The sequence below is a fragment of the Emydura macquarii genome, unplaced genomic scaffold, assembly GCF_026122565.2.
Source record: "Emydura macquarii macquarii isolate MOO-44397 ecotype Brisbane River unplaced genomic scaffold, CSIRO-AGI_Emac_v2 contig_1551, whole genome shotgun sequence".
Lineage (NCBI taxonomy): Eukaryota > Metazoa > Chordata > Testudines > Chelidae > Emydura > Emydura macquarii.
This window is the reverse complement of record NW_027131688.1, coordinates 158,996-177,509: the sequence shown is the minus strand read 5'-3', so window position 1 is coordinate 177,509 and position 18,514 is coordinate 158,996. Positions and strand designations below refer to the sequence as shown.

General features: G+C 42.6%; 1 long non-coding RNA gene across 1 annotated transcript in view; it reads right to left on the bottom strand.

Moving 5' to 3' along the window:
• Positions 1-8,037: 8,037 nt before the first annotated feature.
• The window catches only part of LOC137157682 (uncharacterized), an 87,140-nt gene continuing 76,663 nt past the window's right edge, over positions 8,038-18,514 (bottom strand). The window contains exon 4 of the long non-coding RNA XR_010921175.1: positions 8,038-8,372. This is a non-coding gene — a long non-coding RNA (uncharacterized lncRNA). The remainder of the gene's footprint in view (positions 8,373-18,514) is intronic.

The following is an 18,514-nucleotide window of genomic DNA, read 5'->3' as shown; positions in this document are numbered from 1 at the left end:
CACCTGTTAGTGCAATGTTGAATTCCATACTTTCTTGGTATGCCACTACAGGGACAAAGAGGGCCTGGTATATACACATCTGGAGTTTACAGTCAACACTGCTACCATTGCAATACATAAATGCCTAACTGGCTGTACTGGGCTGGGGGCACAGCTCTGTGCCAGGGGTCTGAGTAGAGTCACATAGCCCAGGATTCCACAAGCCCTTCCTGAACTGAGCTGTAGTCATTAAGAAGGTGCAGATTTTACCATTCTTCAACCTGATTCATCCTGCTCCTGCCAGTATGTGTAGCCCGAGGAGGAAGCTGGTACAGAGGGGGCAGGGCCTTGCCCCCACCCTGTTTGTGACAAACGGTCCCTCCCTTCCACCCGTAAAGGAACATGGAGGGAGCATGTATCTGTCCCTCATGCATGCACAAGGTACATCAGGCAGTGGAGGGGTAAAATCCTGACTTCATAAGTCAATGGCAAATGCCTACTGACTTCAGAGGAGACATCCACAAAGTCTGCTTTGCCCTTCCTGGGTATCAAGAAAGAGAAGAGAGCATCTGAGCCCTGCACTAGCAGAGCCTGCCTGCACCACCTGTGATGAAAGGAATTTACCACACACATGAAAATGTGCAATAATGCAACCAGCACCACTCACTACTCAGCCCCACCCAGAGTCTCACCTCCCTCTGCTGAGCCACTTAATCAAGAGCAGAGCAAATAAAAGAAACAACCCCCACTCTGCAATGTCACCTGCCAGCTCTGCGTGGATCCCCCCAGATCCGGGCATGGGCCAGACACTGAACTGGTTGCTATGATGGATGCCCTCAGGTGCTTCCTCTCACACCAAACCCAGAGGCTGTTCCTCCCACTCTAATGCCTCACAGCCCACAAGGCTCATTCCTCTCCTGTACTTTATCTGACAACCATGAGGAACTGGTGGGAGAACTGGGAGACAGCGCGGACCACAGTGCCAACACCTAGCTGTGCATTTCCCTTATATTCAGCATGAACAGCCCCATCTCCCTGCTCTCAGGATCTGGCCAAGATCAGCACTGGATGCAGAATGGCCAGTTAGAGCCACACTCTGGCAAGACTGGAGTGATGCTGGCAGAAACAGGAAGCCCTTTGAAGAACCTGCCTTCTCTCTAGTAACCCCTTTGTCAAAGGCATGTACCATCAGATTGTTAAGTCTATCCACAGCCCATGGGTTCCTTTGGACTCCTTCAGGCTGGTGGATGCTCAACCAGCCATGGCAGCAAAATTGCCCGCTCCGCTCTGCAAGTCAGATTGATTCCCATCACCTCAAACAGCGACCTGGTCATGGGGATACCTTGCATCCACGACCTCTAAATGTGGATATTGCAACTCATTCTGTCTAGGAACCAAGCCATCACACACTCCATGTGGTGCAAAATGCAGCTCCCTATCTGCTCCCCAGCACAGACAACTGAGAGTGCATCTCTCTCAGCTCCCCACTCCATAGTCATAGAGTATGTCTACACAGTGGGAGCAAACCTCACAGCCTAACTTGGGTTAGCAGGGCTCATGCTAGAGCTCCAAAAATAGCAGTGTAGACAGTGCTTTGAAGTTGCTGTTTGGACTAGCACTTGGGCTATGAAGCCCACCTCCTTTCCTAGGCTTCTGAGTGCGAGTTCCAGCATTAACCACAGCTTCAAAGTGCTGCTGGCAGCTCTTTTTAGAGCTCTATGATGAGAACATGCAACCAGGACTTTGCTAGGACAGTGCTCCTTTTGTTATGTAGTGCATCTAGGAGAATGACCATGATCCCCATAACACTTTACCTCATTCAATGTTTTTAGGTAAAATCTAAGCCTGGCAAATGTTGCAGGAGATATTTGGAAAAGAGCCATGATCTGGAAAATGACAACATTCTTGCTGAATTTCCTAAACCAGACTGTTTGGTAGAGTGGCTCTCTCATCAGAAATAGCAGAGGCCTTCCTGTAACCTAAGGCACATATTTCTATTATTTATTATGGAAGTTACAGTCACCAGAGAAGATTTCCTCTGTGTGCCAACAACCAAACGTAAAATGCATAAATAAATACTAAATGTCTGGGACAAAGCAATAGTGACACCTACAGTCTTTGTACCTGCATTAGTGGAATTACAGCATGAGAAAAGTCACTCTGTGCACTTTTCAAAAACATTGGCACATGACAGCTAGCAATGACTGGAGGAGAAAAGCAAGGGTTTTACTTTTTCTTATGCTGGAGGCTCAGAAGGGTGCTAGAGAAGAGCACACACACATATTCCATGACATATATTTTTATTTCTCATTCTCCCTATCTTATTCCATGGGCCTGACACTGCAAATGTTACCATCGTTCATGATTACAAACATGAATAGTTCAGTAGTACACATTTACTGGATTAGACCTTTTACTTCTATCTTTACTGGCAATTAACTAGATTACGGTGTCGTTTAGGGTGACATGAGATAACTGGTATATAAAAGAAGAGCGTTTGCTAGACTGAGAGTCAGGAGACTAGGTTCTAAGCCCAGCTCTCACTGTAAACCAGATATTTCAATGTTGTCAGAACTTTTCGGAGGGAAGGGGGGCGCCCCCCTCCAAAACAAAATACGGTTTCACAAACCATTTCAATTTTGACAGAAAAGTGATTACACCAAAGTTTTCCAAACAACTCCAGTACTCAGCGCTGTTAATACTCCTTGGAAGACAAATTTCCTGCTTTGAAGAGTTTAAAATCACCATGATAACAATATAAGGATGGCCATGCTGGGTCAGTCCCATGGTCTATCTAGCCCAGTATCGTGTCTTTTGACAATGGCCAATGCCAGGTGCTTCAGAGGGAATGAATAGAACAGGTAATCATCAACTGATCCATCCCATCAGCCATTCCCAGCCTATCTTGGATAATAGCCATTGACGAACATATCCTCCATGAACTTATCTACATCTTTTTTGAACCCCGATACAGTCTTGGTCTTCCCAACATCCTCTAGCAAGGAGTTCCACAGGTTGACTGGACGTTGTGTGAAGAAATACTTTGTTTTGTTCATTTTAAACCTGCTGCCTATTAATTTCATTTGGTGACCCTTAGCACTTGTGTTATGAGGATTAAATTACATGTCCCTATTTACTTTCTACACACCAGTCATGATTTATAGATCTCTATCATATCTCCCCTTAGTTGTCTCTTTTCCAGGCTAAAAAGTCCCAGTCTTATTAACCTCTCCTAATATGGAAGCTTTTCCATACCACTAATAATTATTGTTGCCCTTTTCTGTACCTTTTCCAATACCAATATATCTTCTTTTGAGATGGGACAACCAGATCTGCATGCAGTATTTCAGATGTGGGTGTACCATGGATTTATAAAGAGGCAATATGATATTTTCTGTCTTATTATCTACCCCTTTCCTAATGTTTCCCAGCATTCTGTTAGCTTTTTTGACTGCTGCTGCACATTGAATGGATGTTTTCAGAAAACTATCCACAGTGACTCCAAGATCTCTTTCTTGAATGATAACAGCTAATTTAGACCCCATCATTTTATATGTCTAGTTGGGATTATGTTTTCCAATGGGCTTTACTTTGCATTTATCAACATTGAATTTCATCTCCCATTTTGTTGCCAAGTCACCCAGTTTTGTAAGATCCCTTTGGAACTCTCTGCAGTCTGCTTTGGCCTTACTATCTTAAGTAATTTTGTATCATCTGCAAATTTTGCCACCTCACTGTTTACCCCTTTTTGCAGATGATTTATGTATATGTTGAACAGTACTAGTCCCAGGACAGACCCCTGGAGACATCGCTATTTACCTCTTTCCACTCTGAAAATTGAGCATGTATTCCTACCCTTTGTTTCTTGTCTTTTAACAAGTTACTTATCCATGAGAGGACCTTCCCTCTTATCCCTTAACAGCTTACTTTCCTTAAGAGCTTTTGGTGAGGGATCTGGTCAACAGCTTTCTGAAAACATTATGTCCATGGGATCACCCTTGTCCACATGCTTGTTGACTCCCACAAAGAATTCTCATAGATTGGTGTGGCATGATTTCCCTTTACAAAAATACATTGACTCTTGCCCAGCAAATTGTGTTCATCTATGTGTCTGATAATTCTGTTCTTTACTATAGTTTCAACTAGTTTGCCTGGTACTGAAGTTTGGCTTACTAGACTGTAATTCTAGGATCACCTCTGGAGCCTTTTTAAAAAACTGGCATCACATTAGCTATCCTCCAGTCATCTGGGACAGAAGCTGGTAGAATTATAGAAAGGTAGGGCTGGAAGGGATCTTCAGAAGTCATCAAGTCCAGCCCCCTGTGCTGTGGGAGGACCACATGAACCTACACCATCCCTGACAGGTTTTTGTCCAACCTGTTCTTAAAATCATCCAGTGATTGGGATTCTACAATCTGCCTCAGAAGCCCATTGCAGAGTTTAACTACTCTTAAAGTTAAAAAGGTTTTCCTAATATCTAACCTAAATCTCCCTTGCTGCAGATTAAGCCCATTATTTCTTGTATTACCTTACATAGAGAACAATTGACCACTGTCTTTTTTATAACACATTTGAAGACTTATCAGTTTCCTCCTCAGTCTTCCATGCTCAAGACTAATCATACCTAGTGTTTATCCTGTCATTATAGGTCAGGTTATCTAATGCTTTTGTCAGTTTTTGTTGCTCTCCTTAGACGCTCTTCAATTTGTCCACATCTTTCCTAAAGTGTGGTGCCCAGAGTGGGATACAATCCTCCAACTGGGACCTCACCAGTGCCAAGTAAAGCTGGCCAATTACCTCCAGCATCTTCCATACAACACTACTATTAATACACCTCAGAATAATGTTAGCTGTTTTCACAGCTTGTTAGGGAATTGGCGAGCCCCCAGACAGGCCATGCCCTGAGGTGCTCCTGGTTCCCTGGGGCGAGGCACCTTTCCCATTTTTTGTTTGAATGTTTATCTTTTTGTAGGAGTTTCACGTTTACCAGCAGTCGGAGGAGCCAGGATGGGGCATGCTGGAAATGCTGTGTATGTGCCTGTCACAGGACAGATGTGTAGCCTAGAGTAGATATGAGTGTGTTCAGAGCTTCCCTGTGTGGTGTGCGGTGGAGTGGTGACAGATTCAAGACAGAGAAATGAATTCATAGAATCATAGAAGATGAGAGTTAGAAGGGACCTCAGGAGGTATCCAGTCCAACCCCCAACTAAATCATCCCAGCCAGGGCTTTGTCAAGCCGGGCCTTAAAAATTTCTAAGGATGGAGATTCCACCACCTCCCTAGGTAACCCATTCCAGTGCTTCACCACCCTCCTAGTGACAAAGATTTTCCTAATATCCAACCTAGACCTCATGGATTCATCTCACCAGACCCAATACACCTCGCCAGACCACCCAGCAGGGACTGAGATTTTACTTACTTGCTGTCATTGTAGCCTCGGATATTGTATATTTAATCTGACTGTAGTTTTCAAGAAATTGTTAAAGCCTCCTGTTCTCTTTGGAATTTGACTGAATTGCTCTGAGGAATGGGCTGTTCGTAATAAGCTGCATCACATTGTTGTCTCATATTCAGTTTGAGACTCACTCTAACCCCCAGATCACTTTCAGTAGCACTGTCCCCTAGCCAGTTAGTTCCCGTTTTGTAATTATGCATTTGGTTTTTCCTTCCTAAGTGAAGTACTTTGCATTCCTCTTCACTGAATTTCATCTTGTTTATTTCAGAGCAATTCTCCAATTTGTCAAGGTCATTTTGAATTCTAAATCTGTGATACAAAATGTTTGCAACCCCTCCCAGTTTAGTGTCATGCACAAATTTTATAAGCACTCCATTATCTAAGTCATTAATAAAAAAATATTGAATAATACTGGATCCAGGATTGACCCATGCAGGATACCACTAGATTCTCTATCTCAGTTTGACAGTGAACCATTGATAACTACTCTTTGAATATGGTCTTTCAATCAGTTGTTCCCCCATCTTGTAGTAGGTTTTTCTACACCACATTTCCGATTTGCTTATGAGAATGTCATGTGGGACTGTGTCAAAAACATTCCTAAAATCAAGATTTATCACATCTACTACTTCCCACCTGTCTACTTGGCCAGTAGCTTTGACAAAGGAAATTAGGTTGGTTTGGCATGATTTGTTCTTGACAAATCCATGCTGGCTATTCCTTATAATCCTATTATCCTCCAGTTGCTTACAAATTGTTTAATAATTTGTCCCAGTAACTTTCCAGGTATCAAAGTTAGGCTGACTGATCTATAATTCCCTGGGTCCTCTTTGTTCCCCTTTTTAAAGAAAGGTACTATGTTTGCACTTCTCCAATCTTCTGGGACCTCAGCCATGCTCCAGAAGTTCTCAAAGATAATTGCTAACAGTTCCAAGATTGCTTCAGCTGGTTCCTTAAGTATCCTAGGATGAATTTCATCAGACCCTGACAATTTGAATATATCTAGCTTATCTAAATATTCTTTAACCTCTTCTCTCCCTATTTTGGCTTGCATTCTTTCCCCCTTGTTGTTAATATTAATTCTGTTGACTATCTGATCATCATTAATTTTTTTAATAAGCACCAAAGCAAAACAGGGATTAAATTAATCAGCTTTCTTGATATTATTAGTTATTAGCTCCTCTTCCCCACTAAGGAGAGGACCTACACTTTCCTTCATTGTTCTCTTGCTCCTAATGTATCTAAAGAATGTCTTTTTCTTGTCTTTTATGTCCACTGCTAGGTGTAACTCATTTTGTGCTGTAGCCTTTCTGATTTGGTTTCTCATGCTTGCGCTATACTTTTGTACTGCTCCTTAGCAATTTGTCCATGTTTCCACTATTTATAGGATTCTTTTATTTTTTCAGATCATTAAAGAGCTACTGGTGGAGCCACATTTGCCTATTATCTAGTCTTCCTATCTTTCTTTCACATTGGGATACTTTGCAGCTGTGCTTTTAACGTCGTCTCCTTGAGAAACCGGCAGCTCTCCAGATTCACCTATAGGCAAACACTTTACACAAAATGATCACTCCATATCTGAACTCTCAGTCCTTGCCCTCTAAGGAAACCTGCAGAATACCTTCAAAAGACGACCTGGGAGCTTAAATTTATAACTTTGCTAGACACGAAAAATCATGGGCTTAATAAAGACACTAGGTTTATGGCTTCTTACAACAACCCGTAACCCACTAAGCTCCCTTTTTTGTCCTATGACTGCAGGGCTGTTAACAGGCCACTTCACCTTTAATGGTCCCTGAGAATATGAGTTTAGCATAAATATTTAACAATCTATTCCATCTTGTATTGCGCTGTGACACTCCAAGTACCTTTCCCAGACCTGAAGAACTCTGTTGTAGCTGGAAAGCTGGTCTCTTTCATCAACAGAAGTTGGTCCAATAAAAGGTATCACTTCTCCCAACTTTGCTCTCCTGAATTCCTTTTTCCCTTAGATTTTCTTTCCATGGGACTTTACCTTCCACTTCTCGGAGTTTGTTAAAGTCAGCTTTTTTAAGTCCACTGTCCTTATTCTGCTTCTCTCACTTTTCCTTCCTTAGAATTCTGAAAGCTATCACCCAAAATGCCTTCCACCCTCAGATTCACAACCAGTTCCTCTCTGTCAGTCAGAATCAAGTCTAAAATGCCTGTTCCTCTGGTTGTTCCAGAAAGTGGAGGAAGTAAAAAGTTGTTCAATACATTCCAAGAACTTACTGTACATTTTGTGTTTTGCCCTATTATTTTTCCAACCAGTGTCTGGGTAGTTAAATTCCCCCATTTTGTTTTGTATATTTCTTTAATTTGTTCTAGAAATGCCTCATCCATCTCTCCTCTTTCTGATTTGGTTGTCTATAGTAAATCCCTCACCCCTATTCTTTTGCCTCTTATCTTTACCCAGAGACTCTCAACTGCCACACACCTTCTTCTGGATCTCATAACAAGTGTATATATTTGTGATGTTCAATGCAACCCCTCTTCCCTTTTTACTCTGCCTGTCCTTCCAGAACTAGCTACACCCTCTATACCAATATGCCAGTCATGAGACTTATCCCACCAAGTCTCTGTGATGCCATAAAGTCCTTTTGCTATTTTATTTTAACTGAAATCAAAATGAGCCTTCCTCATGAGAAGGAAAGAGAGTAACCATGATTCTTTGGTAACAATGATTTATCAGTCCAGTGAAAGAGCATCTCTGCTGAGTGACTTCCATGAAGCATCCCAGCAGCTTTTGGAGTGGTGTTGGGCCACGAGCGTTCCCTCCTTTAGACCCCTTGCTATCTCCAAGTAGTTGTCTGCCTCCTAATCAGGAATTGGAGAGGGTTTTCCCATTGCTGTCACTCGTAAGGTCTCTTCTGCAGCAAGTGGCACATATCTCCATTCATCCTCACTGGGAATGGCTGAACTAATGTAAAGGTGAGGGGGGAGTTAAGAATAATGCTCTTGTCACCAAGTACTCACTGGTGAGCAGGACGACCTGCCCCCCCAGGGAAGGAGAAAGAAAAAGGAAGAGAAAATTGAGTAGTTCTTAAAACACACAGGGGTATTTATTCCACCAGCAGACTCAGACTCACTCAGTTGCAGTCAGTCCCTTTTCCCCTCTAAATTCTGATGACCAGCATGGTGAAAATCCTCAAGTGTAGCATTTTCTTCCTCTAATGTTTCCCCTCCTAATGCAACTTCCCTTCCCCAAGCATTCCTTCCAGCATATCCTTCCCCAGTGCTGCCTCTCACACTGACTGAGTTAGAAGATCCCATGCAGTGCTGCTGTAAGTGTGTTGGTTCCAGGATATTAGAGAGACAAGGTGGGTAAGGTAATATCTATTGGTCAGAGAGACAAGCTTTCATAGAATCATAGAATATTAGAGTTGGAAGGGACCTCAGGAGGTATCTAGTTCAACCCCCTGCACAAAGCAGGACTAACCTCAGCTATATCATCCCAGCCAGGGCTTTGTCAAGCCTCAGCTTAAAAACCTCTAAAGATGGAGATTTCACCACCTCTCTAGGTAACCCATTCCAGTGCTTCACCACACAGAGCTCTTCTTTGGGTCAGTATTCTGTATTTTCTTCATATCCTGTATTTTAAAAGAACTAAGACTCCTCCCACACCCCCAGCACATTTTGCTAATAGGATATTAGTATCCAGGGTCCCCTCCCTTACACTATCAATGGATGAAACCAGCTGAACCATGCCCTAGACAAAATCTGGTGGTAGGCACAAACTTTCTAAAGCTTGTTTAGTGGTAAGCCTAGCTTCTCAAAGAGCTTGGGTTTCCTTCCTCCCCCCCCCACCATCCCTACGAAGCAGTTCAGAACCATGACACAGTAGGTCTGTTCCCAGCAAATAATCCCCACACACGTTTTCAAGGTGCCTTCTGCTTTGTAGGTGGCTGTTCTCAGACTACGTTTCCTAAATATTTCTCATATGTTTTTCTCCATTGTGGATTGGCCAGTCTTCCTGACTACCTCTTTGCCTGCTGCAGTCTCCAGGGACACTGCAAGTCCAGATGGCCTCTGCACTGTTCTGACTTATAACTTCTAATGGGTTTTGTTGTTTTTAATTGAGCACTGGATATATGAGACATACTGCCCAAGGGGCATTGAAGTTTATCCTAGCTTCAGTAATCAATAATACCTGTCATTCTCAGGTCTGTGGCACAAATTGAAAGGTTCTGATAAAAATGTTCTAGTGACCTATTACCCACAGATCACAACCATGTCTCATGAATTGTTCATGTCTACCATGTTAATCATGCATAAAAAGGCTTAAACAGCCTCTATTTGCAGTTTCTCAGCATACTAAACAGCTTGTGTATCTATTCTTCCATTATAAAAAGATTCCTCTCCCAGAAAAACAGAATCTGTTTTGGCCCAGTGGCTATCACTGAGGATAGTCGACCCCTGCCCACCTGTTGGAGCCTTAGTGTATTTTGTAAGTTTGCCAAAGTGCATTTAAGGTTCACTGTACATTGGCTTGTAAGGATTAGAGTTTTGTCAGTAAATATCAATAAATGTCAATTTCACCACACAGACAAACTGACAAAAAAGCTCCATCAATAACAGTTTAAATTTACAGATAGGTAAAGTAAGAAAAATGCTGCTTGAGAGCTTATTAGATTTTGATTTAAGGATACTTACTTTGACATGTGATGTTGACAACTGTATTTTAATCGTCAAAATGTTTTAACTTTTTGAATCTCAGCATCTACTGCCATCGAATAATTATTCTCTGACCCCCATTGTCTGCCCCTCCCCCCCTGATAATTTTGTGCAACTGTGAAGATTTAAATCAATAAAAATTGGAAAGAAATGCTTAAAAATAAGCATCAATATTATCCACTGAAATTATAAAAAAGAAAAATTGATTTCTTCAAAGACAAACTGTGGCGTTGCTTTCAGCAGTAGATGATTGCATGCTAGCCCAGCTCCAGGCTGTATCCATTACAATCAATACACATGCATTGTATTTCAAGAGAGACTGATACTTCTTGTTTTAATTAAAAACCAGGCAAACCCCACTGCCAGCTTTTCCCAGGTGCCAGGTGATTGTCATACATCCCATTCTCTCTCTCTTCACAGCCATAACCATCTGGAAACATGGCAACAGCTTGTCTCACAGTGCAGTACAGAACAATTCCTTTACATTTCCTTGTTCTCATATTTTGGTAGTTGGACATACTTCCCCTGCTGCTTTTGAATATGATGTCACTTTCCACTCAGTGCCAACCAACAGATATCGAGTACATCATAGGTTTGGGATTGATGAAGCTTCTTCAGTTAGCCATAACCATTCACCTAATGTGTCTCATGTGCAACTAGTGTGCCTTACTAAGACTTGTCACTTTGTAACACAGCTTTGTAGCTTGTGTTTCATTTAGAAGCAGCTAGAAAGTTCCTGGCTGTGATACCACTACTTTATCCTGCTCTTGCAGCTTGAAAGAGCTGTGAGCTGCATATGGCATCTGCATATGGCTGGGGAAGAAGAATGGCCATTGTGATCTTCCCGTTCTCCGCTGCTGCAGCAGCCCTTTCAGACTGTGGGCAGCCAAGTGCATTTGAGAGTGGAACTGAGGCGGCTGTAACTTGTGCTGGGGATTGAACATACCTACAGATGGCCTTTGAATACAGGGAAAGCAAACTGGTTTGAACCAGGGGCTCAGAGCTTGAAGCTGAGCCAGATCTCAGCCAGATGCAAGGATCAGGCCATACTCTCCCAAATGGTTATTCTTTAGCTAGCAAAATAGAGGGGGTGTTTTCCCCTCAAGTGCTTTTCTTCCCTAAGTGATTATGTGATTGCAAATTTGTGGTTCACCTTGCAGGGACAGACTTGTCTGTTGGTGCTCAGATTCTTTCCCCCCATTCTAAAGCATGGTCCACCCGCTCCACTCTCCCCTGGGTTTGGCATTTCTTTACTGGCTGTCCGGATGAGGCTGCCTGCAGGTGGCACCCAAACTTGCATTAGACAAGCTTTAGTTTCAAACTCTCTTTTACCAACATTGGCACTACTGTTTCCCCCAGCACACAGACCTTTTATTGCAGTCTACCATCAGTTTGCATTGCAGTTTGGATTTTGGACAGTCCCGTGACCCACCTGAACTCTCTTCCCATCCCACTCTGTGCATGGCTGTTGCACAGTATTCTGTGCCACACAGCAGCCTCAGCCAAATAATGCATGAAGAAAACAGCGCTTCGAGCAGTACTCATCCAGAAGTATGTGGTAAAAAAGTCAGCTTTTGAAAGCATTTTGTTTCTGACATAACACTAGCACTAATGTTTGGGTTAGCCAGCAAATGGAAACATTCTCGTTTTATGTGTTTGTCCAGAAATTTAGGATCTATGTGGAATGTGTAGAAGGCATCAGCAGGGAAGTATTTTCCAGCAACAGTCATTCATTTGTAGACAGTTTTAAGACCTTTGGTTTTTAATGATGTGTATCTTGCTCTTAGAATCATAGAATCATAGAATATTAGAGTTGGAAAGGACCTCAGGAGGTCATCTAGTCCAACCCCCTGCTCAAAGCAGGACTAACCTCAGCTATATCATCCCAGCCAGGGCTTTGTCATGCCTCAGCTTAAAAACCTCTAAAGATGGAGATTCCACCACCTCTCTAGGTAACCCATTCCAGTGCTTCACCACCCTCCTAGTAAAAAACTTTTTCCTAATGTCCAACCTAGACCTCTCGCCCTGCAACTTGAGACCGCTGCTCCTTGTTCTGTCATCTGCCACCACCGAGAACAGCCTAGCCCCATCCTCCCTGGAACCCCCTTTTAGGTAGTTAAAGGCTGCTATCAAATCCCCTCTCATTCTTCTCTTTTGCAGACTAAACAAGCCCAGTTCCCTCAGCCTCTCCTCATAAGTCCTGTGCTCCAGCCCCCTAATCATTTTGGTTGCCCTGCGCTGTACTCTCTCTAACTTGTCCACATCCTTTTTGTAGTGGGGGGCCCAAAAATGGACACAATATTCTAAATGCGGCCTCACCAATGCCGAATAGAGGGGAATAATCACTTCCCGTGACCTGCTGGCAATGCCCCTCCTAATGCAGCCCAATATGCTATTAGCCTTCTTGACAACCAGGGCACACTGCTGACTCATATCCAGCTTTTTATCCACTGTTACCCCCAGGTCCTTTTCTACAGAGCTGCTGCCTACCTCGTCGGTCCCCAGTCTATAGCTGTGCATGGGATTCTTTCTTCCTAAGTGGAGGACTCTGCACTTTTCTTTGTTGAACCTCATCAGATTTCTTTTGGCCCAATCCTCCAGTTTGTTTAGGTCACACTGTATCCTATTCCTACCTTCCAGGGTATCTACCACCCCCCAGCTTAGTGTCATCCGCAAACTTGCTGAGGGTACAATCTACCCCATCCTCCAGATCATTAATGAAGATGTTGAACAAAACCGGCCCCAGGACCGACCTCTGGGGCACTCCGCTTGTGACCGGTTGCCAGCTAGACATGGAGCCATTGATCACTACTCATTGAGCCCTATGCTCTAGCCAGTTCTCTATCCATTTTATAGTCCATTCATCCAACCCATAGTTCTTTAACTTGCTGATAAGAATACTGTGAGAGACAGTATCAAAGGCTTTGCTAAAGTCAAGGTATATCACATCCACCGCCTTCCCTACACCCACAGAGCCAGTCACCTCATCATAGAAAGCAATCAGGTTGGTCAGGAATGACTTTCCCTTGGTGAACTTTCCTCTTCATTCATGTAATGGAGTTAAAAGCGTTCAGGAGAGTGGACTCTGTCTCACTCTGAGGCAATAGCACAGGTATGGGCCTACCTACTAGGAAATGTGGTGAGAGATGAGATCAAGGGCATTCTTATTGTTCCTTTGGCTTGACCGATGAAATATATTTAACAATCAAATACACTGAATTCATGAAGACTCCAAGTTTTCCCTTGTTTTTAGAATTGGGATCAGAAACATATAATAAAAGTTGAGATTTATTCCCTTCTTTCTCCCCACCCCCTGATAGGCAGGTCTCATCTGAACAGTAAGATTCCTCCACCACATGACTATGCTCTTCTTAGAATTAGTTTCTGCATTAAGATTTGTTTCAGATACAGAGTCTAGACTCAAACACACTGAAATAACTTGGAAAAAAAGCTCTTCTCTCAAGATGTCCAAACCCAGTTTTACAGGTGCCAAGGAATTCAGGTAAGCAATCAAACTTCTGGATACTTAGCCGAACCTTGTGAGGTTCACCCAGTATTTCCACTGCATCTCCGGAGTAACAGAAAAGATAATAAGACAAACTATCTACTGTTTACAGAAACCATTTGGGACAAAGACACACACCATGACTTAGTACTTAAAGCCCAGGTAGGAAGAAGGAGGGTCACTCATTCACTGCAAGACCTTAGGAAAGAGGATTGGTCATTATTTGGTAAAGCACTTAAACACCTGAGAGGTGTTGTTGAAGTCAATGGATTTCACTCACATGCTCAAAACCAGGCACATGCCTATGTAGTGTGCCAGACTGGGACCTTGACATCCCTGACTCGTAGTCAGTGAAGCTCCAAAACTCAGCGAAAAGCCAGACTACAGACACAGGGGATATGTGTAAAAGGGTTGCCATTTGGAAAGCACTTCCCAGCATGGGAATGCCTCTAGGGCTGATGAAAACTGTTCACGTGGACTTGCCGAATCCCACATGCTGCTTTGCTCCAATCCCAAGTGGGGTTATTGAAGTGTAAAATGTTCACGGGTTCATAGATGCCAAGGCCAGCAGGGATCTTAGATGCTGCACCTGGAGGGGAAGCAGAGCTGATAAAGCCTAATGGCAGATGAAGGCCAGCTGGGGAAAGAGCTAGGCTAGGTTTATAAGCCAGGAAATGAGAGCAGGAAGAGGTGGCAGGGAGGAAGGATTCAGTCACTCTCTGGGTAAGGAAACTGAAAGGTTAATATCTCTGGGATCCTAGTCCTGAAACAAGGCTCAATGTGTTGGCCTGGATTTGAGGATTGTATAACTTCAGAACTTGATCAAGCTAATTGCAGTCATATTGTGTGCATTTAGCCACCATGAATTAATAAAATAGAATGCCACTTTGTTAAGGGTTAATTTGAACAAGCAGGGCTTCTGGAGGCAAGGTAAATGCAGGCTTGCATTTTCTGCTAATCAGAATTGGAGGTGGGGAGAAAAGAATCAACAATTTGAGACTGAAAGAAAATAAGTGGATGAGACCTTGAATTTGGACACCTTTGATACAGAAGCTTATTATGACTAAGACTGTTAGGAATGTTTTTTTAATAAATAGTTATTGAAGTTAGGACCCCAGTAGGGGTCACTATGATCTATGTGTTTTGTGAAAGTTAGTATAAAAGGACTAGATAATAGAGCATACTTCACAGCAGTTTTCTGAAGCCATCCTGAGAGACTTTTCCTGACACCTTTACTCCACGGCAGGGAAGCGTCTGGCCAGTGCTAACCTGCTGCAAATCACTCAATACCATCCCAGAAGTTAGGTAATTATTTGTGATGTACTAAACCTATTGCTTATGTCTGTGTATACTTAAATCTAATAAATAGTAGTTTTAGATAAGAGCAAGCTTGCTTGTATTAATCTTCATCAGCCAGAAGTGCTGTGTTACCATTGATTTATTCCTGAAACCACCTGTTTTGAAACAGTTGAGTTACCATTGCTTTAGGTTCCGAAAACCCTGGGTAACAAACGGAGAGAAGTTATGGGCAAGAAATCATGAGAAGATGAGATAAGCAGCAGCAGGACTGTGCAGACCTTGGCTGCTGGTTATAGGGTCCCTATGCTTGAACTCAGTGCAGAGGGAGGGCCAGTCACTGGGAAAGTGGCACAGGACCTGGAGACTAGGAATGCGACTGTATTGCTCCAGAAGTAGTGGGGAAGGGCTATATTGTGACCTAACCAAAGGGCTGAGTCAAGAAGAGGAAGTGCCCAAAGTCACACAGAGAGAGACGGGCCACAGTGCAAGCAACTGATGGAAGGGGTAACCAGATGGGGCAAGAGCTAATTCCCAGACCTAGCCACAAGAAGGTGTACCTGCAGTGATGGAGCCCCCTTCACAAAGTCCTAGAGCATTCATTGTATTATTGTCCTTTAATTCTTTGTTAATCAATTCCCATATCAACCACTCCATTATCTTGCCCAGGATCAATATCAGACTGAGAGGCCTACAATTATCTGAGTCATCCCATTTACTCTTTTTAATATTGGTACAACACTGGTACAACATTAGCTTTCTTCCACTCTTTGGAACTACCCCAGGGTATTTAATGGTCCAGCAAGCTCCTTGGGCAGCTCTTCTAAAACTCTTGGAGGCAAGTTATCTGGATCTGCTGATTTAAAAAATGTCTAACTTTAGTAGCTGCTGCTTAACATCCTCTAGAGATACTAGAACGTGTTATTATATGACATGGCTACATCACTGGGTTTTTCCCAAATGCAGAACAAAAATATTTATTGAACATTCTGCCTTTTCTGCATTATTATTGATAATTCTACCATTTCCATCTAGTAATGGACCAATATCATTGCACGGATTCTTTTTGTTCCAGTTATACTTAAAAATATTGATATGGTGCCAAGGTCCCTCTCCACAAAGCATGGATAGTCTTGTATTACCTATCTGTATTCTCCACACACCTGGTCCTTGCCTCAGAGAGTTTACACGCTACAATAGATACATGAAGAAAGGTGCTGGGAAGGAAGGGATGAAGATTAAAGCCAATGCAGATTCACATAACCCCTCCCAAATGTGCTCGGTGCTCCGCAGAAAGATACTGGAAAGGCCCTGTCCCAAAGAGTTTGTACTCTACTATTAGACAACAGGGCAGTCTTAGCAGGAATCTAAGGTGCCCGGAAAGAAGGGTGTTAAATACTTGGCGCAAACATGAACAAAATACACAGCAAAGAGTGAGAGTAGGGAATAAAGGGAGCAGCACACCATGAAGGGGGTTCTTTGTTTTTTTTAAACTGTTTCCTGTCCCTGGAATAGCTGTCAACCTGGTTCCAGAGTTCTCCGGCACACCGCAATTGGATCTTACTTGATGAATATCAAGTGACTTCCTGGATTTCAGGTAAGTGACACCCTTTCCTTAATCAAAGCAGTTATGCAGGTTTGTTCTATGAGTACTTCAGGCCTGATTTTCCACCCTTATGCCCATTTACAGTTGTGCAATGCTCTTCACTTCTCTAGAATTAAACTGGTATAGTGCACTGGATCGTCAGGCCCTTCCTGTATAAAGTCATGCATGGCATCATTCACTAATTACACATTTCTAAGTGCTTTGCTATTCGGCCTCAGCATTTTCAACATAAGCAAAGGAGTTGGTCTTGTGAATGTTGCACTTTCTCAAAGTCAGAGCATGTTTTACTAGGGAAAATTGTCTTTGATTTAATCACAAAAACTTTCTGCACTGAACTCACTGGAAATTATTCCTTTTTTAAAAAATTGAAGCATATATTTTCTGCTTTCTTGGGTGTAAAATGTTATGCACAGTTTACCTGCCTTTGTCACTTGATGAGCAAATGAGTCAAAGTCTCCCATGGCTTAACGCATGGATTTCAGATGGACAAGCAATTTTTCAACAGCTCCACAAAATAACCCTTCCCTTATTTTAACATGTTCCACTCTTTGCCTGGGTTGGTAACATTTCCTATAACTATCACTTTGGCCTTTTTTATATGATTTTTTTCATTGGTTCAGTCATTTCACAGTCCAGTTGTTTGACTTTGGTCAGCAGGCCGATAACAGATTTACTATAACTTTTATTCTTTGAAAAATTTCTAATCATCCATCTAAGTGACAAGACAGTCTAGCTAAATAGTTACAACAAAGATCTGTAAATCAGTAGGGACATGGGTTTAATTCCCTCTTTAGTCACGTACTCACTGTGTGACCTTGGGAAAGGCATGTAGTATATTTGGCCTCAAGCCACTTAGCTGTCAAACTGGGTGGAAGGATCACACTAAATAATAGGTGTGCATGAGTTAGTGGGGAGGTATTGCAAATACAGAGAAGGATTGGGATATCATACAAGCAGATCTGGATGACCTTGTAAACTGGAGTAGTAGAAACAGGATGAAATTTAATAGTGGAAAGTGCAAGGTCATGCATTTAAGGACTAACAACAAGAATTTTTGCTGTAAGCTGGGGATGCATCAGTTGGAAATGACAGAGGAGGAGAAGGACCTGGGTGTATTGGTTGATCACAGGATGACTATGAGCCACCAATGTGATGTGGCCATGAAAAAAGCTAATGCAATCCTAGGATGCATCAGACGAGGTATTTCCAGTAGAAATAGGGAGGTGGTAGTACCATTATACAAAGTGCTTGTGAGACCTCATCTAGAATACTGTGTGCAGTTCTGGTCCCCCAAGTTTAAGAAAGATGAATTCAAACTGGAACAGGTGCAGACAGTTACTAGGATAATCTGAGGAATGGGAAACCTGCTTTATGAGAGGAGACTCAAAGAGCTTGGCTTGTTTAGCATAACCAAAAGAAGGCTGAGGGGAAATATGAATGCTCGTTATAAATATATCAGAGGGATAAATACCATGGAGGAAAAGGAATTATTTAATATTTAAGTTCAGTGCCAATGTGGACACAAGAACAAATGGCTATAAACTGGCCATCAGGAAGCTTAGACTTGAAATTAGACGTAGGTTTCTAACTGTCAGAGGAGTGAAGTTTTGGAACAGTCTTTTAAGTGGAGTACTGGGGGTGAAAAACCTAGCTGGCTTCAAAACTGATCTTGATAAATTTATGAAGGGACAGCTTAATTTGTCAATTAACTGATCTTTGAATAGTAGTGATAAATATGCCAATGGCCTGTGATGGAACGTTTGGCAGGGTGGGTTCTGAGTTACTACAGAGAATTCTTTCCAGGTGTCTGGCTGGTGAGTTTTGCCTATTTGCTCAGGGTTTAACTGATCACCATATTTGGGGTCAGGAAGGAATTTTCCCCCAGGGCAGATTGGCAGATGATTGGGGGGTTTTCTTCTTCCTCTGTAGCATGGGGCATGGGTCACTTGCTGGTGGATTCGCTGTACCTTTAAGTTTTTAA